Source organism: Callithrix jacchus, chromosome 13 (genome assembly GCF_049354715.1).
Source record: "Callithrix jacchus isolate 240 chromosome 13, calJac240_pri, whole genome shotgun sequence".
NCBI lineage: Eukaryota > Metazoa > Chordata > Mammalia > Primates > Cebidae > Callithrix > Callithrix jacchus.
Window position 1 is genome coordinate 20172268 of NC_133514.1, and position 24315 is coordinate 20196582.

The 24315-nt window shown below is 47.0% G+C and overlaps 1 protein-coding gene across 3 annotated transcripts in view; it reads right to left on the bottom strand.

The window, feature by feature from the left end:
* Positions 1 to 23734, bottom strand: part of GFRA2 (GDNF family receptor alpha 2) — a 186532-nt gene extending 162798 nt beyond the window's left edge. For all 3 annotated transcript variants that reach the window (XM_078346896.1, XM_078346897.1, XM_078346895.1), the window contains exons 1-4: positions 23640 to 23734; positions 18914 to 19059; positions 15825 to 15954; positions 13670 to 13732 (exon numbers count right to left, since the gene is read on the bottom strand). The gene's annotated coding sequence lies outside the window, so the exon portion shown is untranslated. The remainder of the gene's footprint in view (positions 1 to 13669; positions 13733 to 15824; positions 15955 to 18913; positions 19060 to 23639) is intronic.
* Positions 23735 to 24315: the final 581 nt, after the last annotated feature.

Sequence of the window (24315 nt, forward strand, 5' to 3'; positions counted from 1 at the left end):
AGGCAGGCAAATCACCTGAGGTCAGGAGTTCGTGACCCGCCTGGCCAATATGGTGAAACCTCGTCTCTAATAGAAATACAAAAATTAGCCAGGCATGGTTGTGGGTGTCTGTAATCCCAGCTACTTGGGAGGTGGAGCCAGGAGAATCACTTGAACTCAGGAGGTGGGGGTTGCAGTGAGCTGAGATCACGCCACCACACCACACCACACCCGAGCTTGACCTACAGCATGAGACTCTGTACCAAAAAACTAAAATAAAAAGGAATCATCAAGCACACCCTCCCGGGCTCTCCCCATTGCCCTCTTGCATGGCAGCTGAGGGCCAGCATGCACATTCCAGACTGCAGCACCCAAGGTGCTCCTGTTACTGGCAGCAACCTCAGACCAGAAGGGTGACCCCTCTGGGAGAAGCCATGTGGGCAGGGCTAAAGCTTCTTGGGAAGAAATCAGAGGCCTAGGTTTGCCTTACAACAGCCCAACCAGGGGCAATGCCAGCAGATTTCCTCAAATGTTCTCTGAAAAATGGGCAATTGGAAGGAAAGTTAGGGCAAAGGCTGCCTTGTGGTAGGCACCCATTGTTCACTGTCTTTTTTCTTTTTTTTGAGATGGAGTTTTGCTCTTGTTGCCCAGGCTGGATGGCATGATCTCAGCTCACCACAACCTCCACCTCCCGGGTTCAAGTGATTCTCCTGCCTCAGCCTCCCAAGTAGCTGGGATCACAGGTATGTGCCACCATGCCGTGCTAATTTTTTGTATTTTTAGTAAAGATGGGGTTTCTCCATGTTGGTTAGGCTGGTCTTGAACTCCCAGACACAAATGATCCACCCTCCTCTGGCTCCCAAAGTGCTAGAATTACATCAGAACCCTCATCATGCCTTCTTGTTTATGTTCTGTCTCCACCAATCAGCTGTGAGCTCCGTAAGGGCAGGGACCGTGTCTGACTCATTCTTTGCTGTATCCCCAGCACTTACCCATGAAGTTTGATGAATGAATAAATAAGTATCTTCAGAATACAAAAGGTTGAAGTGGTTTGGAAAAGATAAAGCATGAAATATTAAGTTAGGTGGCCTGAAAATATTTCAGAAACCCACTGAGTCTTGTTGATGCTAACGATGCCTCACGGTTTACTCTGTGGAGACCACAGGGCCCTACGATTAAGGCATTTAAGCAAGTATCACCCAGCAGTGAATCCACTCCCCCTCCTTCTGGACTTTGCCCACGCCTATTAAAGTGAATTCGCCTGTAATCCCAGCACTTTGGGAGGCTGAGGCAGGCAGATCACTTGAGGTCAGGAGTTCAAGACCAGCCTGGCCAACATGGTAAAACCCCATTTCTTCTAAAAATACAAAATTAGCTGGGCGTGGCAGCAGGCGCTACTCAGGAGGCTGAGGCACTAGAATCACTTGTAGCCAGGGGGCAGGGGTGGCAGTGAGCTGAGATCGAGCCACTGCACTCCAGTCTGGGTGACAGAGTGAGAATTCATCTCAAAAAAAAAAAAAAAAAAAAAAGAATGAATGAATCCATAGAAGTCCTGCTAGGGACGCTCAAATAATTGTCATTCATTGAGGAACATCCACAGTCAAGCACCTTACAATGCAGTTTGTGCTGCCCTAGGACCTCCCCATACATCCAGAGCTCCAGGTGGGGAACCAGAGTTTGAAACTGCCCTCATCGTTCTATTTTTTTTTATTTTAGAGAGAGTCTTACTTTGTTGCCCAGGCTAGAGTGCAGTGAAGCAATGGTAGCTCACTGCAGTCTCAACCTCCTGGGCTCATGTGATCCTCCCACCTTAGCCTCTTGAGTTGCTAGGACTATAGGTGTGCACCCCAAGCCCAGCTAATTAAAAAAAAAAACAACTGTAGAAACAGGGTCTCACTATGTTGCCCAAGCTGGTCTTAAACTGCCGGCCTCAAGCAATCCTCCCACCGCAGCCTCCCAAAGTGCTGGGATTATGGGAATGAGCCACCACACCATGCCTGATATTGCCCTGATCTTGAAATCAACAGAAGAGAAACTCATAAGAGGCCTTCATGAAATCCCACACTATCTGCACACATCAGGTTTCCTCAGTGATAAGAAAGCAAGTGTGCAATTGGACCTCCCTGCCACCTCCTTAGACCATCTAATTAGCCAGCCCGTCACCTCTCCCACCACGAGGCAGGATCTGTACAGTCCATGATGTGTTTGTTCTCAAAACAAAACAATGGCTTCCAATTCAGGAGGCTGAGGTGGGAGGATCACTTGAGCCTGGGAGGTCGAGGCTCCAGTGAGCCATGACTGTATCACTGCATTCCAGCCGGGGTGACAAAGTGAGACCCTGTCTCAAAAAAAAAAAAAAAATATATATATATACAATAGCTTTCGGCCTTCATATGGCAACTCCATTTTTATGATGTGTTTCTTCCTCAAAAAGCAACAATCATAAAACCAATTTAACTCCTACCAGGAAAATGTCTCATGGTATTGGACTCACCATCCTGAGGTCACATCCAGGAATGTCAAGCTGTTATAGACCTCTAAGTCTGCACCAGAATGTAATAATAAACATAATCCATCTCTGACCAGTGATACTCAACCTCACTCCCCTGGGGCTGTGCAAAGCCACAAGATGCCAGAGAGTTCTGATAAGCTCGTTGCTTATGACCTGAGAGCAACATCATCTGGCCATACATTGATAAAGAAGCCTTAGAGATTAACACAGAAGTCAAGAAGTCTTACAACTAATTCTATGTCCTTGAAATTAGAAGGCTTTTTTGAAAATCTTTTCTAGGCTAGGCACAGTGGCTCACGCCTGTAATACCTGCACTTTGGGAGGCCGAGGTGGATGGATCATCTAAGGACAGGAGTTCGAGACCAGACTGGCCAACATGATGAAACCCCATCTCTACTAAAAATGCAAAAATTAGCTGGGTGTGGTGATGAGTGTCTGTAATCCCAGCTACTGAGGGGGATGAGGCAGGAAAATTGCTTGAACCTGGGAGAAGGAGGTTGCAGTGAGCCTAGATAGCGCCATTGCACTTCAGCCTGGGCGAAAAGAGCAAAACTTCGTCTCAAAAAAAAAAAAAAAAGTGGAAAAGAAAAAGTCTTTTCTAAGGTAGGTCTTTTCTCTTAAGGACACCACAGGTATGCAACCCTGAAATTAGAGGCTCCTGCTCAGTAGTGATTATTACGTGTTTATCCCCAAGTTCGAACTTGTACTTTGACATGCTGATGTGCCGAATCACCTGCTGTGCCAGGTTCCAGAGAACTATCCTTGAAAGTAGCATAGAGAGAAGAGAGAAGGCCACAAAAACAGAAGTGCAGATTAGACACAGCAAGGAGTGTCGCAATCACCATGTGCTACTGAGAGAAATTATTTCAAGAAAAGGAACCCACTCTCCTAAAGGAAAAAGACTACCTCCCCCAACTCAAACAGCGGGACAGACTGAGAGGGGACATTTAGCATCAGCGCAAGTTAGTCCTTTTGAAGGACAGAGGCAGAGAAGTGTAATGGATGGTTCTGTTTTTGAGTTTCTTACAAGCTAACTGGGGGAGACGAGGCACACGAAGTTCCAAGTTCAATGTCTAAATAAACAATGTAGAGTAAATGCTCTAGGAACTCAGGAGAGAGTTGACTACAAGCTTGGGTGGGCACAAGGGGACTTATGATGAATGGGATTTGGACAGAAGGAGACAGGACTTCTAAAAGCACTTTTGCAAAGGAGAGAGGTGGTGTGAAGGGCCTGGGGTGACTGGAAAAGGGCCCCCAAATTCCTCCAGAGCAGTAGGAAGAAGGTGGGGTGGAGACTGCCAGAAATTGGCAGAGGAAGGCTGAATGTGATGACCAGAAATGCACACTCCAGAAGCAGGGTGACCAGATGTCCTGGAATGCCTGAGATAGTCCCAGTTCACTGCTATTTGTCCCTCTGTCACTATTAATAGTTTCCCCTCACACTCTCAAGCATCCCAGTTTGGATGAAAAATCCTATGGTCACTCTAGTCGGCAGGACCTTTGAGCAACCACCTGCTCTACCCACAGGCCTCTCACAGACCTCGATCCCCACCCCTTCCCGTAGGAGACTTTCTGGCCCAGATCTAGAAAACCTTATTCAGGGCACACACGCTGGGCAAGAATCTGTAAGGGAGACCAAAACATCAATGCAACAAATAAGTCAAATGGTGCCTCAAACTCAGGACTCTACACAAATCTTCTTCAGTAACTTCATCCCCACTCCCAGTGAAATTGACAGGGGTTAGTAGGAACCCCACACAAACTCTCCCTAGCCACCAATTCCAACCCCAGGGACAGAACGTGGAACAAATATTTAGTGAAGCCTGTTTGAAGGGGCGCCGGTACACACCCCACCTGACCATCTACATGACTGGCCCAGGCCCTGGTCCTGGCTCTGCCCAGCACTAGCTATGTGACCTTGAACAGCTGTGTCCTCGCTCAACCTTAGCATCCTGACCTGAAACATGGGGCCGCTGGGAGAGATGAATTACATCTGTAGTCCCAGTGCTTTGGGAGGTTGAGGCAGGAGGATAGCTTGAGCCCGGGAGTTCAAGATCAGCCTGGGAAACATAGTGAGACCCCCATCTCTACAGAAAGTAAAAATAAAAAATAGTGGTGGCATGCACCTGTAGTACCAGCTACTCAGGAGGCTGAGGTGGAAGGATCACTTGGGTCCAGGAGGTGGAGGCTGCAGTGAGCCATGATCACACCACTGGACTCCAGTCTGGGCAACAGAGCAAGATCCTTTCTCTAAATAAATATATTTGAGCCCCAGTGAAGGAGGCAGGGCCTCGTGGGAAGTGTTTGGGACATGGAGGCAGATCCTTTATAAATGTCTTGGTAAGATTCTCCCAGTAATGAGCTCCAGCTCTCTTAGTTCCCTGGAGATTTTCCCCCAACTCCCAGAGCTAGTCATTGAAAAAAACCTGGCATCTCCCTTTCCTCTCTCTTGCTTCCTTCCTTTCCCCATGTGATGCCTCCTCCCTTCCTTCTTCCACCAGGACTGGAAGCTTCCTGAGGCCTCACCAGAAGCAGATGCTGGTGCCATGCTTCTTGTAGAGCCTGCAGAACCATGAGCCAAATAAACATTTTTTCTTTAGAAATTATCCAGCCTCAGGTATTCATTCATAGCAACACAAATGGACTAAGACATCATCTCTTAGAAGTCCTGGCTTCCCTTGAAAAAGAAGGAGAGTTAATTTAAAATTTTTAAAAGTCTTCTGCACAAAAAGAGACTCCATGAACAAATGAAAAGATAAGCCACAGACTGCATACAACTGAGAACAGATTCATAGTCAGAACTTCTAAGAAATTCCTACATATCAATAAGAAAAAGACAAACAACCCAATAGGAAAATGGGCAAAGAAAATGGATAGACAATTCACACACAAAAAAGAAGCTGATGGCCAGTAATCATGAAAACATGTTTAACCTCACTAATGATGTTCAAATACAAATGAAAACAATGAGGCTTCTTTTTTGGTTTGAGACAGAGTTTCAGTTTCACTTTTGTTGCCCAGGCTGGAGTGCAATGGCATGATCTCGGCTCACCACAACCTCCACTTTCCGGGTTCAAGCAATTCTCCTGCCTCGGCCTCCCAAGTAGCTGCAATTACAGGCATTCACCACCACGCCTGGCTAATTTCATATTTTCAGTAGAGACAGGGTTTCTTCATGTTGGTCAGGCTGGTCTCGAACTCCTGACCTAAGTTGATTCACCCTCCTTGGTCTCAAGTGCTGGGATTATAGGTGTGAGCCATTGCACCCAGCCTAAGGCATTGTTTTACACTCACCAGATCACAAAAAATGTGTTTAAGTCTGACAATGTCAACTAACGATAGATTAACAGATGCTCTCATACCCTCTTTGATAAACAGTCACTTGGAAGGACAATGTAGCTATCTCCACTAGTGTCAAAAATGTATATCCCCCACAGCCCTGCAATTCAGCTCCTTTGTATATGTCCCAGAAAAGCTCTCTACGCATGGTATAAGGAGACTCCTGTCTCCTTGCACACGTAATTCTCAGGTGCTCAAGCATAACAATGAAGAAAATGGGAAAAAAATTAAACAACCATTAACAGAAAAATGGACAAGTGATTCTGGTATAGTCATACAACGAATATTATACAGCAGTGAAAATGAATGAACCAGAATTATAAGAACCACATGGCTAAGTCTCAATCTTCAAGGGGAGAAAGCAAGTTGCAGATATATGTAGTATAATACTGTCCATACATAATTTTAAATATGCAAAACTACATGTACTTGTATATACACACATTTACATTCCTGTATGTATATGCATATATGTGTTTATATATAGTTTCTGGAACCACATCAGCGGCAAAAATATACAATTATGAGTGGGATGATAAACTCCAAATTCAGAAGAGTAATTATCTCACAGGGAGAAGGTAGGATGATGGGACTGGGGATGGGTATCCAGGGGGCTTCTATTGAATCTATGATGATTCATTTATTTTTAGAGACAGGGTCTTGCTCTGCCATCTAGGGTAGAGTACAGTGGCATAATCATAGCTTATTGCAGCCTCAAGCTCTTGGGCCCAAGCAATCTTTCCACCTCGGCCTCTCAAGCAACCGGTACTACAGGCACATGTCACCATGCAAAGCAAATTTTTAAATATATTTTTTTTAGAGGCAGGGTCTTGCTATATTGCCCAGGCTGGTCTTGAACTCTTGAGCTCAAACGATCCTCCCACCTCAGCCTCCTGAAGTACTGGAATTATAGGCATGAGCCACTGTTCGAGGCTCTGGAATCTGGAATATTTTCTTTAAAAAAAAGTGGGGGAGTAGGTGTGGTGGCTCACACCTGCAATCTTAGCACTTTGGAAGGCCGAGGGGGACAGATCACTTGAGGTCAGGAGTTCAAGAATAGCCTGGCCAAGATAGTAAAACCCTGTCTCGACTAAAAATACAAAAATTAGCTGGGCATGGTGGTGTGTGCCTGTAATCCCAGCTACTTGGGAGTCTTGGGCACAAGAACTGCTTGAACCGGGGAAGCAGAGGTGCAGTGAGCCGAGATTCTACCACTGCACTCCAGCTTGGGGGACAGAACAAGACTCCATCTCAAAAAAAGAAAAAAAGATCTGAAGCAAATATGACAAAATGTTAGAATTTGACAAAACTGACTGATAGGTAAACAAATATTCTTCATATTATTAAACTGCCCATTTTCATGTATTTTTTAAATATTTCACTATAACAACAAAGTAAGGCCAGGCGTGATGGCTCATGCCTGTAATCCCAGCACTTTGGGAGGCTGAGGCAGTGGCATCACCTGAGGTCAGGAGTTCCACACCAGCCTGGCCAAAATGGTGAAACCCCATCTCTACTAAAAAATACAAAAATTACCCAGGTGTGGTGGTGTGTGCCTGTAATCCCAGCTACTCAGGAGGCTGAGGCAGGAGAATCGTTTGAACCCAGGAGGCGGAGGTTGCAGTGAGCCGAGATTGCGCCTTTGCACTCCAGCCTGGGTAACAAGAGCGAAACTCCGTCTCAAAAAAAAAAAAAAAAAAAAAAGCAAGGGTGTTAGTGCACAGGTGGACATAGGAGGGTGGGTAGTAAAGATGTCCTAAAGAGCAAAGGGTTTAGAACTAAGAGGCCACACGCTGGGACAAGTGTGGTTGCAACTCCCTAAGTTCTGCAGAGGTGGCATCTCCTAAACAAGCCCAGCAGACCTGGGGTGTCAGCTGGACAGAGACAGGCTAACAGGTGGGGCCTGTGGCTCCTCTCGGTCTCCCTGTCCCTCTCCTGTCTTTGGCTGGCCCTTGTGGAGCCTTTCCTCAACTGGTCTTCACCACCTCAAAATATACATCTACTGAGACAAACCTCCTCTCCCCTTGGTTGTCTTGGGAAAGAATGCAGTTTTTGCCTACTGGGCTGACAAAGATTGAAATGTGTGATACAGCCCAATATAACTGGCATGAATTCTTCTGCAACACACTGGTACAAGAAATGTCACTTTATCATTTGTCTAAATCAAACTGAACTTGGCTACAAGCCCCTACTCTCCAGAATCTGTAAAAAATTCAGTCTTAGTCATGTTCTGGAGGGTTCCTGTCCCACCCTAGGATCGTACTGAAGTGTTGCGAGGATGATACATTCCAAATTCAGTACAGTATGGGCACCCCTGAGATACCCATCCTATCAGCGGCCATGATCCTTTCAAAGGCACCGGCTCTCACCCTCCATATCACACTCGGAGTTCACATTGCTTAGCATTCTGTCTCCTGGGACCTAGAAACCGCCCTATCAGAAGTCCAGCCACCTCCCACAGGCCTACATAAGTGGAGCGCAGGCCCTGGGACTCACAGTAACCCCGTGCCCAAAGCACACTGTGAGAAGGTCTGGATCACTTCCCACATTAAATTCCAAAGCAGCAAAGGTAACAGCCCCTGTGGACACCTACCCTGACATGTTGTCATGCTTTGGGGAAGAGTGCTAAGGTTGGGTGTGAGCTCCCAAAGCTGCAAGCCCCAAATCCAGGCAAGGGACACCCCATTTTGCCTGTGCTGTGACTTAGGAGTTGTCATGCTGCTAGACCGTGGGATCTGGCTGACCTCTAGTCTGAGTAAACCCCAAGAATAGAAAAAGGGAGGGGCCCAAGGAGGAGATATTAGATTTACTAGTAGAAGAGAGAGATTGGCTGGGCGCGGTGGCTCAAGCCTATAATCCCAGCACTTTGAGAAGCCGAGGCAGGCAGATCACTTGAGGTCAGGAGTTCAAGACCACACTAGCTAACATGGCGAAATGACGTTTCTAATAAAAATCCAAAATTAGCTGGGTATGGTGGCAGGCGTCTGTAGCCCCAGCTACTCGGGAGGCTGAGGCAGGAGAATTGATGGAACCTGGCAGGTGGAGGCTGCAGTGAGCCAAGGTTGTGCAGCCTGGGTGACAGAGGAAGGAAGGAAGGGAGGGAGGAAGGGAAGGAGGGAGGGAGGGAGAGAGAGAGAGAAAGAGAGAGAGAGACAGAAAGAAAGGAAGGAAGGAAGGAACAAAGGAAGGAAGGAAGGAAGGGAGGGAAGGAGGGAGGGAGGGGGGAGGAAAGCTCAGAGATTGACTAGCCATGAGCCTTGGACAGAAGATGAACTCAAGGCCAGGCCTTTCTGACTCCAGGCCCTCCCAGCAGATATCACCACTGGAGGATCACACTTTCCACCACAGAAACCCTCAACTATTGTCTTTTTAGGTGGGGCTTCTATTTCACCTCACCTGAGTCTGGGCCACACTGTCTGCCATTCTAGGTAAAGAAGAGTTCATGAGAGTGGGGACAGAAGCTGGGTGTGCATGGCTCAAAGCAGTGAATGTCCTCTTCCCGTCTCTGCCAGGCCAGGCCCCAGATGGAGGCCTATGTTTTCAAGGGAGATTAATAAATTCATTTCAGGAGTGCAAAATTAGCAATCTCCTCCAAATAGCAGACTTAAACCTGTGTTCTCCAATAGCTTTCTCAGCAACTAAAAGAAGTATTTTGATCTCCTACCTGATTCATGATCAGAACTTGGGCAGGTGTCATCTAAAAATCCCCTTGAACTGGCTGGGTGTGGTGGCTCACACCTGTAATCCCAGCACTCTAGGAGGCCAAGGCAGGTGGACCACTTGAGGCCAGGAGTTCGTGACCAGCCTGGCCAACATGGTGAAACCCCATCTTTACTAAAAGTCCAAAAATTGGGTTGGGCATGGTGGCTCACACCTGTAATTTCAGCACTTTGGGAGGCCAAGGTGGGTGGATCACGAGTCACGAGTTCGAGACCAGCCTGGCCAACATGGTGAAACCCCATCTCTACTAAAAATACAAAAATTAGCCAGGCGAGGTGGCAGGTGCCTGTAATTCCAGCTACTCGGGAGGCCCTGGGAGGTGGAGGTTGCAGTGAGCTGACACCATGCCATTGCACTCCAGACTGGGTGACAGAGTAAGACTCCGTCTGGAAAAAAAAAAAAAAAAAAAAAAAAACCACACACACACACACACACACACACACACACACACACACTAATTGGCCAGGCATGGTGGTGCACACCTCTCATCCCAGCTACTTGGGAGGCTGAGGCAGGAGTATCACTGGAGTCTGGAAGGCAGAAGCTGCAGTGAGCCAAGACCATGCCACTGCACTCCAGCCTGGATAACAGAACAAGATTCTGTCTAAAAAAAAAAAAATTCTCCTTAAACCTCAGCAGAATTCAAGTGACCCTGAGGAAGTCTGACATCCCTCCTTCTGTTAAACGCGTTGGGTTAACTTAGGACGAGGTCTCTCAACCTCGGCACCGTCGCTACTTTGAAATGGATGCCTTTGTGCTCTTGGGGGCTTTCCAGTGCAGGATGTTTGGCAGCGTCTCTGGCCTACCAATGGATGCTGCTGGTTACTGGTTATCCCCACCGTCGTGACAACCACAAATATCTCCAGACGTTGCCAAAAGTCCCTTGGGAGTCCCCGGCTCTAGTTAAGACCTGTCGCTCTAGAGTTTTGTCCTTCCAGACTTCTCATCCACCACAGTGCACGGACATGAGCAGAAATATCAAACTGAACCCTTCAGGACCAGATACAGGGAGAGGGCAAACAACATAAAAGGAATGGGAGCTTCGACACCAAATCAAGACTCATTACTGAGCAGTCGCAGAGACACACATTCCTAGCAACGAATGGTTAAAAGCAATGAGGAGCCATTCATTCCATGAATCAAACAACAAACATTTGCCTATTCACTGATCAGTTATTAGGTTATTAGGTGCTGGGCTACACACTGCAGATCAAAGATTGAGAAGACCAGCAGCCTTTACCCTCACATAGCTTATCCCCTGGCAGGAAAACAGGTATTACATGATGGATTACAACATAGCCTGTTAAGAGTTGTAATGGAGGAGTACAGGGAGCTCTGAATGAGTTTACTAAAGGTGAACTCAGGGGCTAGAAAGGGGTCCTCTGTGTCATCTCAACCTATAAAGCTTGGCCTATCCAGGCGGTGGCTCATGCCTATAATCCCAGCGCCTTGGGAGGCCAAGGCAGGTGGATCACCTGAGGTCAGGAATTTGAGACTAGCCTTGCCAACATGATAAAACCTCGTCTCTACTAAAAACACAAAAACTAGCCAGGCATGATGGCAGGCTCCCGTAATCCCAGATATTTGGGACACTGAGGCAGGAGAATCGCTTGAACCTGGAAGGTGGAATTTACAGTGAGCCCAGATCATGCCAGTGCACTTCAGCCTGGGCAACAGAGTGAGACTTCGTCTCAAAAATAAAAATATAAAAAATAAAAATATTGGCCCATCCAACAAGCTGCACTTTTCCCACCCCATCTCCGCATCTCCCCTCCAGGCTCAGCAGTCCCCCTTCAGATGGGAAGCCTGGTTCCAGCAGCAGTCGCCTGGGACCAGGTAAGCCCCAAAGTACTGAGAAGGCATCAGGATCCAGTCGACTTTGCTCCCAGTTGTAACTTTTGATTTCATTTTGAGCCAGCTAAGGCCATGGAGTAATCGAATTAGGCAAATATTATGGGGAAGAAAATGGGCCTGTAAGTAGCTTAAAGTGATGGAAATGACCTGAAGGTGGCCATGCAAATGGTCTGTATAATATCCTGTAATAACCCTGTCCAGGCAGCCCCGAGGAGGCTGGCTTCCGATAATGAGGTGTCTGATTAGAATGATGTTCAGTGGGAGAATGTGTGAGTGTCCACATAAATCAGGCCTGGAGAGCCTCCCCAATTAGCTGGGAAGGAGACAGGCAAGGTGGGTGCCAACCCTGCACTGGGTGGCTGACGGGCAAACTGCAGAGATGGGGGAGGGAAAAGAATCATTCTCGGAACAATCCCTGACATTTTATAGCACTTTACAGTTTATAAATCCTTTTTTGTGCCATATTTTACCTATGCCTCATACAGTGTTTTAGGTATTAAATAAGACAACTTCTGTTGGGAGATAATGTTGAATTTGGGTTGGGATTTTAGCCCAGTACATGGCACATAGTAGTTGTTCAATAAATGGAAATTATCGAGCATCATGTGGCAGAGAGATGATTTTCTAATCATACTTTTCCTCCCCGCTGGCTCTGGGGCCATGAGGATGCTTATAGACACCCCCAGAGGGCTTCCTTTCCCTTCCTCTGCTTCCCAAGCAGTAGGGGAGAGATTCACGTTGTTCTCAGGAGAAAGCTGCTCAAGAAATGTTCATTTCCTTTCTTACCTGCCCACCTTCACTCCAGCTGACAGGAGCAGACCCCCACCTGCCCAAGACACCTCATTCCACTCAATAATTGGATATGGAGTGGCTACAATGTGCCCTTCATTCATTTATGTATTCGATAATAATTACCAGATGCCAAGTACAAACCAGGCTCAGGCCCACGGGGAAGGAGGAGAAAACAGAGGTGGTCAACAGCCTTGGGGATGCAGGCCTGGCAGAGTACAGCCACTTGGTGGTCACATCACCCCTGTGGGTATCAGAGTCAACAAGCCAAAAGGGCAGAGCAGGGGACTGTCTGAGGTCAGGGCCAGGCCACACAGCCTCGGGGAAATAAGAGCTGAAATCCTCTCATCTGGAGGCAGCGGGCCCTTTACAGGGCTTTGCCCAGTCCCTCTCCTGTCATCCTGTCATCCTGCAGCTCCCCTCTGACTAGTCTATCCTCTCTGTTTCACTGATGAAGAAACCGAGGCCTAAAGAAATTAAGTATCTTGCTTAAGATAACATAGCTAAAAAGTAAAAAATTATTATCAACCCAGGGTTTCAGGTTTGAAACCTAGTCTTGTATAGGTGAACAAATGTATATAGTATCACACTCCTGAGCACACTCAGTTCCGATGTGACCATTCAGACCTGCATGAATGCTTGGTGTCGACATACACAAACCCACATACATACAGCCTCATGGCCATGTATGCACCAAAGCCAAGCTCCAGAATGGCATCATCGGACCCCTTAAGCTTTTTTTTTTAAATGCCAAAGAGTAGTAATTTGGGAAGGAGCAAGTAAGGTGCCAAGACAGAGATAGAAGAACCGTCCCCTGAAATTCTGAGCAAGATAGGTGACTCCTGGGGAAGTCTAGACCAAGATGGGGAAAACCTGACCCACAGTGACTTATATGTGATCACCCAAAGTCCAAGTAAGTTGAAGGACTCCCTATAGGTAATTCTTATATACACATGAACCTCCTGTTTGAATGAATGAATGAATGAATGAATATTTGCTCCTGTCTTAGTTAGCTCAGGCTGTCATAACAGAATACTGCACATAGGATGGCTTCAACACCATACATCTATTTACTCACAGCTCCAAAGGCAATAAATCCACAATCAAGGCTCTGATTGATTCAGTTTCCATTGAGGCCTCTCTTTCTGACTTGTGGACAGCTGCCTTCTTGCTGTGTCCTCTCATGATCCTCCTTCAGTGTGTGTGCACAAAGAGAAATCTCTGGTGTCTCATCTTACAAGGACACTGATCCCATCAGATTAGGGACCCACCCTCATGACTTCATTTAACCTTAATCTACTCCTTAAAAGCCCTATCTCCAAACAGAGTCACATTGGGGATGAAGGCTGCAGCATACGAATTTGGAGGGAGGGTCACCGTTCAGTCAATAACCCCTCCATACTTCAGCTTGAGCTGAAGGCAAGCTCTGGGGCATAGGAATGTAGGAAAACAGAGGAAGACACGTGTCACACTCACCAAATGAACAGCCCCTACAGGATCTTGGATGCTGCACAACTCAGACACAGGTTCCTTCTGCACCTGGAGGAGAAAGGCTGTCAGAATCCAGGAAGGCTACAGTGCAGACTTTTCCCTGAGTGCTCAGAGCCTTTGCTCCTGGCCCCTTTCCAGCATCAAAAGATAGGGCTAGGGAAACAAGTCCAGGAACATCAGGAAATTAACCCCTGAGCCCCTGGGTGACCAGCTTCAGCCTCAGCCAAGAGTTGAGCCTGAGAGAAGACATGACTAACCATAACCGGGGAGTAATTTAAACAGAGGCAGAGCTGTCGAATTCCAGCTTGCAGAGCTGAAGGAGACCCTAGAGCTGAGTTCATCCAAATCTGTTTCATTCTGTTTGACATGGAGCCCAGGAATCTGCATTTTGCATCTGCCCCGCTCCCAGGTGGAACTGGCATGCTTCAAAACTTGAGAACCATGTCCCAGAGGAGTCTGGTCTGCTGCAACAACTCAGAAACTGCCAAGTGACACAGGGACAGGGAAAGGAAAAAGAGCCAGAGGCAGCATCTCACCAGAACATGGGCAAGGAGAGGCATTCCCCACCTGTAACCAGCACAGAGCTATGAATAGTCTCACCTGGAACAGCGGAGATAAAGGCCCCCGCCACCACCACTCAACAAGGTCAGCCACATTCACCCTAGTGATCAAGTACCACATTGCCCTTATATCAGAATTGTAGGCACGTTCTTTCGCAGAGGTCCCAGGATTCAGTTCAGACAATAGTGGGAACCAGCCAAGCATAGAAATTCTGCCTCTTAACTCAGAAATCTTAAGTACATGGAAGTGTACCAAACATTTGCACATTAGCTCTCCCAGCCCTCCAGAAGTCACCCCCAACAGTAACCAAGTTGTACCAGAGCTGCAAGGCCACCTGATCGCCACAGAAGGAAGTGTCTAACTTGACCCTCCTCCAGACCCAGGGACAATGCATGGCTTGCCTCCCTTTTCTGCTTTTATCTTTTATTAATTCCTCAGATAATCTATTTCATGTAATCACTCTCACACTTTTTTTTTTTTTTTTTTTTTGAGATGGAGTCTTGCTCTATTGCCCAGGCTGGAGTGGCATGATCTTGGCTCACTGCAACCTCTGCCTCTGGGGCTTGAGCAATTCTCCTGCCTCAGCCTCGCAAGTAGCTGGGATTACACCACCATGGTCAGCCAATTTTTTGTATTTTTAGTAGAGATGGGGTTTCACCATGTTGGCCAGGCTGGTCTCAAACTCCTGACCTCATGATTCACCCACCTCAGCCTCCCAAAGTGCTGGGATTACAGGCATGAGCCACCACGCCTGGCCCACTCTCACACTTTTTTAAGAGACAGGGTCTTGCTCTGTCACCCAGGCTGGAGTACAGCAGTATAATCATAGCTCACTATAACACTGAATTCCTGGGCAAGCGATCCTCCTGCCTCAACCCCCGAGTAGCTGGGACTACAGGTGCGCACTCCCAGACCTGGCTAATTTTTAATTTTTTTTTGTAGAGACAGGGTCTCACTATATTGCCCAGGCTGGTCTCAGACTCCTGGGCTTAAGGGACTCTCCCACCTCAGCCTCTCAAAGCACTGAGATTGCAAGTGTGAGCCACCATGCCTGGCCTCACACACAAACTCTTTTTAATCTCTTCCTCTTATTAGATGATATCACCTGGGGCTTTCAAACTCAAATGCCTGAGGGACCAAAAAGGAAATATTTTCTTTTTCTTTTGAGACAGAGTCAAAAGACAGTCTCACTCTGTCACCCACCCAGGCTGGAGTGCATTGGTGAAATCTCTGCTCACTGCAACCTCCAGCTCCCGGGTTCAAGTGATTCCGATGCCTCAGCCTCCCAAGTAGCTGGCATTACAGACACTTACCACAATGTCCGGCAAATTTTTATATTTTTAGTAGAGACAGCATTTCACTATGTTGGCCAGGCTGGTCTCGAACTCCTGACCTCAAGAGATCTTCCTGCCTCGGCCTCCCAAAGTGCTGGGATTACAAGCGTAAGCCATCCTACTGCGCCAGGCCTGGATATATTTTAATGAAATTTTTATATCCTGGCAGATGATTTTTTTTTTCCACTTGAAACTGCTATGTAAGTCCGCATGGGTAGACCCAACAAAACATACAGGAGGCTCACCCGTTGCTGATGTCTAGGAGAATTCTTGCCTCTCGCCTTTCAGTCTCCGTTCTTCTCTCTCCCTCTCCACTTTCTATTGATAAGTTCAAATCCTTATGATGGCTTTAGACACGAGAGACGTAGGCCAACCCTATCTCAAAGAAAAAACACAATGGTTTAGCAGGAATCCTTGAATTTTTAAGCAAAGTCAGACATGTCAAGAACCTGCACCACCAGCCTCAGTCCAAACCCCTTAAGAGAGCCTAGAAGAGATGCTGCAGATTCTCCTCCACACGCTTCCTAGACCTCCTCCTCTTCTAAATTAACCTGCTTCCCTCAAGCACCAGGATTTCGGATAAATAAAAAATGAGTTCTCATTCAATGGGATTGTTTTTCTGTTTGGTTTAATTACTAGTGTTGTCACAGTATTGTTTTCCGCCGTTTCCAATGCAAATGTGCGGTGTTTCTGCTTCATTGTGCATTAAGCCGGGTGTTATAAGCCAGCCCTGGAAAGCTAATCATCACTTAAAAGACTACTCCTATGGGGACATAGGTGCCAAATTCCAAAGATCCAACTTTAACAGATCAGCTCTGGGAAGCACAATCTCTGATAGGCTGAAGGCTGCCTGGGAAAATGCTCTGTTTTGAGAGGCACATTTTGCTTTTCACACCACTCTTACTAGAATCACAGACTAGGAGGGTGAGAAGCTTGCTTAGAAATCTCTTAGTCCACCCCCTCATTTTAATGATGAGGGAGATGTTTATATGTGAGAAAATAGCAAGATAAAGAGACATGCCCCAATTCTCCCAGCTAGACCAGTGACCCAGGTCCCCAGACACTCAGCACAGAGACTCCTGCCTGTTCAGATGATGGGGAGCACCATGGCCATAAGGCAGCCAAGGAAGAAAAGAAATAAAACATGGCAGCCAACATTTATTGAATACTTGGTAAGAGCCAGGCATTATGCTGGACACGTTAGCTCATTTAATCTTCTAAAAGCTCCATCAGGTGGTATAGTTCTTACATCCACTATACAGATGAAGCTTCAGAGATTAAGCTGTCCAACCAAAGAAGCACAGTGAGTACCACAGCCAGAGCTGGGGATGAAATTCAGGCCACCATACTCTTTTTTTTTCTTCTTCTTCGTGAGACAGGGTCTGACTCTGTTGCCCAGGCTAGAGTGCAGTGATCCAATCTCGGCTCACTGCAACCTCCACCTCCCAGACTCAAGTGATTCTCATGCCTCAGCCTCCCAAGAAGCTGGGATGACAGGCATGCACCACCTCACCCAGCGAATTTTTTGTATTTTTAGTAGAGATGGAGTTTCACTATGTTGTCCAGGCTGTTCTTGAACTTTTGGCCTCAAGTTAATCCACCCTACTTGGCCTCCCAAAGTGCTGGGATTACAGACATGAGCCACCATGCCCAGCCCAGGCCACCATACTCTCAATCAAGGCACTGCTTCAGTGTTACTTAATTTGCTCCCCACCCCACCATACCCTCAAAGGAAGACCTTTGTCATCCAGTTGTCCAGTGGAGATAGTGCATCTCTCTTTCTCTGTTGAAGGAGAGGTGGCCTCCAGTAGGATTTCTCTGTTGAGAAGTACTGATAGGCCCTTTCATTATCAGGTCCTAGGCAGTTTAGATGTCCAGAAAATCCTCCCGGTAAAGATTCATTTATTTTGAAATTCGAAATAAATGAATTTCATAAATGCGTAGCTGAGCTGATAGAAAAGTAAGAAAAATCTTCAAAGGCCAAAAATCATTGCAAAGCGCAATCCCAAGAGGCAAGTGCCCACTGAGGCCTGTGGTTGGGTGAGAGGTGATTGGATGATATCTGTTGACCTGGAGCTTGGCTTTTAATATGGATCTACATGAAGGGAAGGGAGTCAGAAAACAAAACCTGGAGAGAAAGACGAGAGACCAAAGAGAGAATTTTTTATCTTACAATCAAAATTAGAGGACAAGCAGGCAGAAAATGAGAAGTGCTATAGGGAAAAAGCAAAGGAAAGAAGTTGCTGAAATCAGTCGTAGGAAATGAGAGCACAAGTAGTAAGTAACAATCACAGGGCACTGACTATGAGCCTGGCCCGTGCTAAAGGCTCTACATAAACATATCTCTGTAACTTTCAACTGCACATGAAGCCAGTCAATCACTGACTGGCTTAGCAATAAGCCTAAAATATCAGAATTGGAAAGGGCATTATCTACCACTTAATTTCATGTTTTCTGCTTTTTTTTTTTTTTTTTTTTGAGACAGAGTTTCGCTCTTGTTAATCAGGCTGGAGTGCAATGGCGTGATCTCTGCAACCTCCGCCTCCTGGGTTCAAGAAATTCTCCTGCCTCAGCCTCCCGAGTAGCTGGGATTACAGGCATGCACCACCGTGCCCAGCTAATTTTTTGTATTTTTAGTAGAGACGGGGTTTCACCATGTTGACCAGGATGGTCTCAATCTCTTGACCTCGTGATCCACCTGCCTTGGCCTCCCAAAGTGCTGGGATTACAGGCTTGAGCCACCACGCCTGGCCAATTTCATGTTTTCTAAACTGCAAGTCTCAACTTTTGGTTCAAAATGTATACACAAATGTATATGTGTATATATGCATAAATACACATATAAATATGAATGTATGTAATAGGTCTCAATGTAAAACACATATCTCACCATAGATCAAAGTAAAAAATCAGATGCCAGCCAGGTGTGGTGGCTCACACCTATAATTCCAGCACTCTGGGATGCTGAGTCAAGTGGATCGTTTGAGGTCAGGAGTTCAAGACCAGCCTGGTCAACATGGTGAAACTTTATCTCTACTAAAAATACAAAAATTAGCTGAGTATAGTGGCACATGCTTGTAATCCCAGTTACTGGGCAGGCAGAGGCAGGAGAATCACTTGAACCTGGGAGGCAAGGGTTGCAGTGAGCTGAGATTATGCCACTGCATTCCTGGGCTGTGACAGAGAGAAACCCTGTCTCAAAAAAATAAATATTTTAATTAATTAATTAAAATTTAAAAAACAAATGCCTAAAAAGCATTGATAAAAACCCCAAGCCATCAATATCTTTTGTGGGAAACTGAGGCCCAGAGAGAGTGCAAGCAAAGTTGCTCACCTGGTTAGAGCAGAGTCCAGACGAGTGCCATTTCTCTCATAGCGGTAAGGTGGCACTGTGAGTCTTTACCATGCACAGCTCTAGGCCGGGATGCTCCCTCCGTGCCTCTTGTCAGGGAGAAGGGAAACCACAGAGCGAACCTGGATCTGTATGAAACTGAGCATTAGACGGTTTGCTTTCAGGGCCTCTAACCTCCCAGTCGGGCTTCCTCCTTGCCCACCCCTTCTGCAGAAGCACCCACTGCCCTCTGCTGTCTCTACTCTCCTACTACCAAGACCTGCTATCAGGAAAAGCTTTAGTAACCTTCTGTGCACAAGACTGGAAATTACTCCCATGCTCCCATGCTACATTTTCCATGATTATTTGGTCTTGTTGTGAAGATGGAAAGTTTCAGCCAAAGATAAGAATTTCTCATTATAGAGTTGTTCCTAGCTTCAGAAGACGAGCAGAGAAGGCATTTAGGGCAGCAGTGGGAGAGGGGAAGAACACATTTGGCCTCTTTGATACCTGGTGAGCCCCATGCCTAGTGGTGAGTGATCAGGCATCACCAGGAATCATGGGTGATCCTAGAGGGTGATGTAGGGGTTGGCTTTAGTCTTCGCCCATAATCTCCTTTCCTTTGGTAAGGAGTCCTCTGGTCCTCTTACTTGCAAGGTTAATCAGGATAATAACAGATAAGATTGTGAATTTGAGGCCAGGCATGGTGGCTCACACCTATAATCCCAGCATTTTGGGAGGCCAAGGCAGGTGGATCACTTGAGGTCAGGAGTTCAAGACCAGCCTGGCCAACATGGTGAAATCCTGTCTCTACAAAAAATACAAAAATTAGCCCAGCCTGATGACAGGTGCCTGTAGCCTCAGCTAATCAGGAGACTGAGGCAGGAGAATCGCTGGAACCCAGGAGGAAGAGGCTGCAGTGAGCTGAGATTGTGCCATTGCACTCCAGTGTGGATGACAGAGCTGGACTCCATCAAAAGGGAGGTGGGGAGGGGAGGGGAGGGGAGGGGAGAGGGAGCGGGAGAGGGGAGAGGGAGATGGAGATGGAAGAGGAGTGGAGGGGGAGGAGAGGGGAGGGGGGAGGAGGGAGGATGGGGGAGGAGAGGGGAGGGGAGGGGGAGGAGGGAGGACGGGGGAGGAGAGGGGAGGGGAGGGGGAGGAGGGAGGACGGGGGAGGAGAGGGGAGCGGAGGGGGAGGAGGGAGGACGGGGGAGGGAGGGGAGGGAGGAAACTGAAGCTCAGAGATTGACTAGCCATGATCCTTGGACAGAAGGTGAACTCAAGGCCAGGCCATTCTGATTCCAGGCCCTCACAGCAAAGCGAAACTCCATCTCAAAAAAGATTTTTTAAAAAAGATTGTGAATCTGCTTTTTTAAACACACTTAGCAAAATTTCTAATTCTAGATAAAGTCTGTGCCTTCAAAGCCATCACCCTGGGGAACACGTCACTTATTTCAGTAATCCTTGCACTCATTTCAGGGTCTCTGTTTTAGGAATATTAATAATTACCAATTATGAAACGCCTGCTACAGATCAAAAACTATGCCAGGAACTTCATACACTGTACCTTTTTAAATCCTATAAAACAACTGTCCCCTTTTCACCAAGACAAAGCTAGTTTTATTCTATCTGTATCCAGCGTCATCAGCAGCCACAAAAACTCTAATCCCTAATTGTACTCATCACACTTGGCTCTAAACGACTTTAGACTGTTTCCAGGAATCCGTCTATCCTTGAAATGTAAGAAGTGACCTCCACAAAGAACAGCCAGGAGAGCATGTCACACACCCAGCTGGATTTCCCATAAAGGAATTCCAGGAATATTCTGTTCCATGGCAACATCTTTCCAGTAAGTTTGTGGCCTCCCAGGATGACTGCTTTGACGTGTGAGTGCACGTACGGGTGCATGTGTGTTGAATCAACCAAAGTGCTTGGAGATATAGACTAGACCCTTAGATCTGCCTAACTGTCTGACCCTGGCACTTTGAGAAGAGAGAGGACAGGAAGGAAGTGTCACAAGTTTCTTTGCTGATGGGTGAAGGGCATGGGCCCCTGGTGCACCTGTCTGTCTGGTTCTGAGTCTTCCTTCTGTCTGTTTCTGGTGACCATACACAGCTAGTGACAGAGGACACCTTTCTCACAGCTATAGGGTTTATCCCATATGGAAGGCCCTACCATCCCCTTCTCCTACTGATGTAAGACCTACTCTGTGGGGGACCTGCAGGGCGACTTCAGGGTTGATTATTCTTCTCCGCCTTCCTTTACTCTTTTCCTTGATATGGAGGACTTATGTTTCTACAACCTTATGCTGCTGTTTTGTGAGTTCGTTGCCAAGCTCCCTTCCAAGCAGACCCCTCCATCCCTCATAGAGAGAAATTCTGGAAATCACCACGTTTCCTGAAGCAACATTCGCTCCTTCTCATCTCTCTTCAAACTTCCAACACCTTCTTCCTACCTCTCAGTCTCAGCCCATGATTCTTAAAAAGAGAAGCAATGAACTCCCCAGGCTCCCATCACTGTTATATTCATCCAGCCTGCCTCTGAGCCTACCTTCTCTGCCTTTCCTCCTTTTGCCAATCAGCCACATTTAATGAACAGGGCGAAGCATGCCTCCTCCAAACTCTTTCTTTTTGAAGCCTCCAGGACAACATTCTTCTCTCAAGTCATACCTACTCCTTTTCCACTGTCTTTGTTGATTTGTTCTCACAGCCCTGATGGTTGGAGTGCCCCAGGGATCAATCCCTTGACGTCCTTTTTTTTTGAGACAGAGTTTCGCTCTTGTTGCCCAGGCTCTGTTGCCCTGTTGTCTCTGCCTCCCAGGTGCAAGCGATTCTCCCACCTCAGCCTCCTGAGTAGCTGGGATTACAGATGTGCACCACCACACCCGGCTAATTTTGTATTTTTAGTAGAGATGGGGTTTCTCCCATTGTTGGTCAGCATGGTGTCGAACTCCCAACCTCAGGTGATTCGACCACCTCAGCCTCCCAAAGTGCCACCATACCTGGCCTTTTGACTTCTTCTCTTTTCTATAAACACTCCCTTTCAAGGTGAGCTCATTCTGTTTCATGGCTTTAAAATAACATGTCAACACTCATGACAAACTCATACATGTGCATCTCTGCCCAGACCCTCTCCTGAGTTCCACACACATCCATGCTGCTGCCTAGCAACCATGTTCACTTTGGAGTCACATCTTAACTTTCACACACTCCACTCAGAACCTCAGTCTTCCCTCCAGGCTCTGCCCCTAAAGCCTTCTCCATCTCAGTCAATGGACACTCCGTTCTTCTAACTCAGGCCAAAAACCTGGGAGTTACCCTGAAACCTCCCTGGCAGCTCATGCAGTCAGTAAACCCCACTGGATCTACCTTCTGAGTAGATCTGGAATCGGATCATTTGTCACCACTCACCAACTTCACACTGCCACCCCCACTTCAACCACCATCACCTTGTCTGGATATTGTGGGAGCTGCTCTCTGCTTCTACTTTTGCCTCTCAAAGTCTATTACTGTCAGCATAGCAGCAGGGTAATCTGTTTAAAACTAAGTCGGATTACTAAACTCAACAACAAAAGAGCAAACAACCCAATTCAAAAATGGGCAAAGGATTTGAATAGACATCTCCCCCAAACAAGTTATGCAAACAGCCAGCGAGCACACGAAAAGATGCTAATATCACTAATCATTAGGGAAATGCCAACCAAAACTACAATGACAGACCACTTCACATCCATTAAGATCACACCATCGAATATATATATGGCCAGGTGCAGTGGCTTACACCTGTAATCCCAGTACTTTGGGAGGCCAAAGTGGGTAGATCACTTCAACACAGGAGTTCAAGACCAGCCTGGGCAACATGGCAAAACCTTGTCTCTACAGAAAATACAAACAATTAGCTAGGTGTGGTGGCGCACACCTATAGTCCCAGCTACTTGGGAGACTGATGTGAGAGGATCGCCTGAGCCAAGAAGTTGAGGCTGCAGTAAGCCGTGATCACACCACTGCAGTCCAGCCCGTCATTGGAGTGAGACACTGTTAAAAAGAAAAAAAAAAAACAAACCCCACAGAAAATAGCAAGTGTTGGTGAGTATGTGGAAAAGTTGGAACACTTGTTTATGCACGTTGGTGAGAATGTAAAACGGTCCAGCCACTGTGAAAACAGTATAGCAGGCTAGCCATGGTGCCTCACGTCTGTAAACCCAGGACTTTGGGAGGCCCAGGAGTGCAGATCACAAGGTCAGGAGTTCGAGACCTGCCTGGCCAACAACGTGAAACCCCATCTCCATTAAAAAATACAAAAAGTAGCCGGGCCTGCTGGCCGGCTCCTGTAATCCCAGCTACTAGGGAGGCTGGGCAGGAGAATTGTTTGAATCAGAAGGTAGAGATTGTAGTGAGCTAAGATCGCTCCACTGCACTCCAGCCTGAGTGACAGAGCAAGATTCTGTCTCAAAAAAAAAAAGAAAGAAAGAAAGAAAGAGAGAGAGAGAGAGAGAGAGAGAGAAAGAAAGAAAGAAGGAGGAAGGAAGGAAGGAAGGAAAGAAAAAGAAAGAAAGAAAGAAAGAAAGAAAGAAAGAAAGAAAGAAAGAAAGAAAGAAAGAAAAGAAAGAAAGAAAGACAGTATAAGAGTTTCTCAAAAATTAAAAATAGAATTATCACTTTTCTGAAGATCCGGCAAGAGGGCAGAGGTTGAGCAGAAGGAGAAGCGGACCTTCCGCAAGTTCACCTACCGCGGGGTGCACCAGGACCAGCTGCTGGGCACGTCCTACGAGCAGCTGATGCCGCTGGGCACGTCCTACGAGCAGCTGATGTTGCTGGACAGTACGCGCCAGCGACGGCGGCTGACCCGGGACCTGCGGTGGGAGCAACACTCGTAGCAGAAGCGCCTGCGCAAGGCCAAGGAGGCGGTGCCGCCCGTGGAGAAGCCGGAAGTTGGAAGACGCACCTGAGGGACATGATCATCCTGCCCGAGATGGTGGGCGTCTACAACAGCAAGACCTTCAACCAGGTGGAGATCAAGCCAGAGATGATTCGCCACTACCTGGGTGAATTCTCCATCACCTACAAGCCCGTGAAGCACAGCTGGCCGGGCATCGGGGCCACCCACTCCTCCCGTTTCATCCCCCTCAAGTAGTGGCTCTGCTAATAAGGCACACAGATCTCCAAAAAATAAATAGAATTATCATGTGATTCAGCAATTCCACTTCCGGATATACACCTAAAAGAATTGAAAGGCCTCAAAGAGATATTTGTACACCCACGTCCATAAGAGCGGGATTCACAATAGCCTGAAGTGGACACAACCCAAGTGTTCAACGACGGATGAAGGGATAACCAAAATGTGCTGCATACTGACAGTGGAAAATTATTCAGCCTTGAAAAGAAAAGAAATTCTACTTTGGGAGA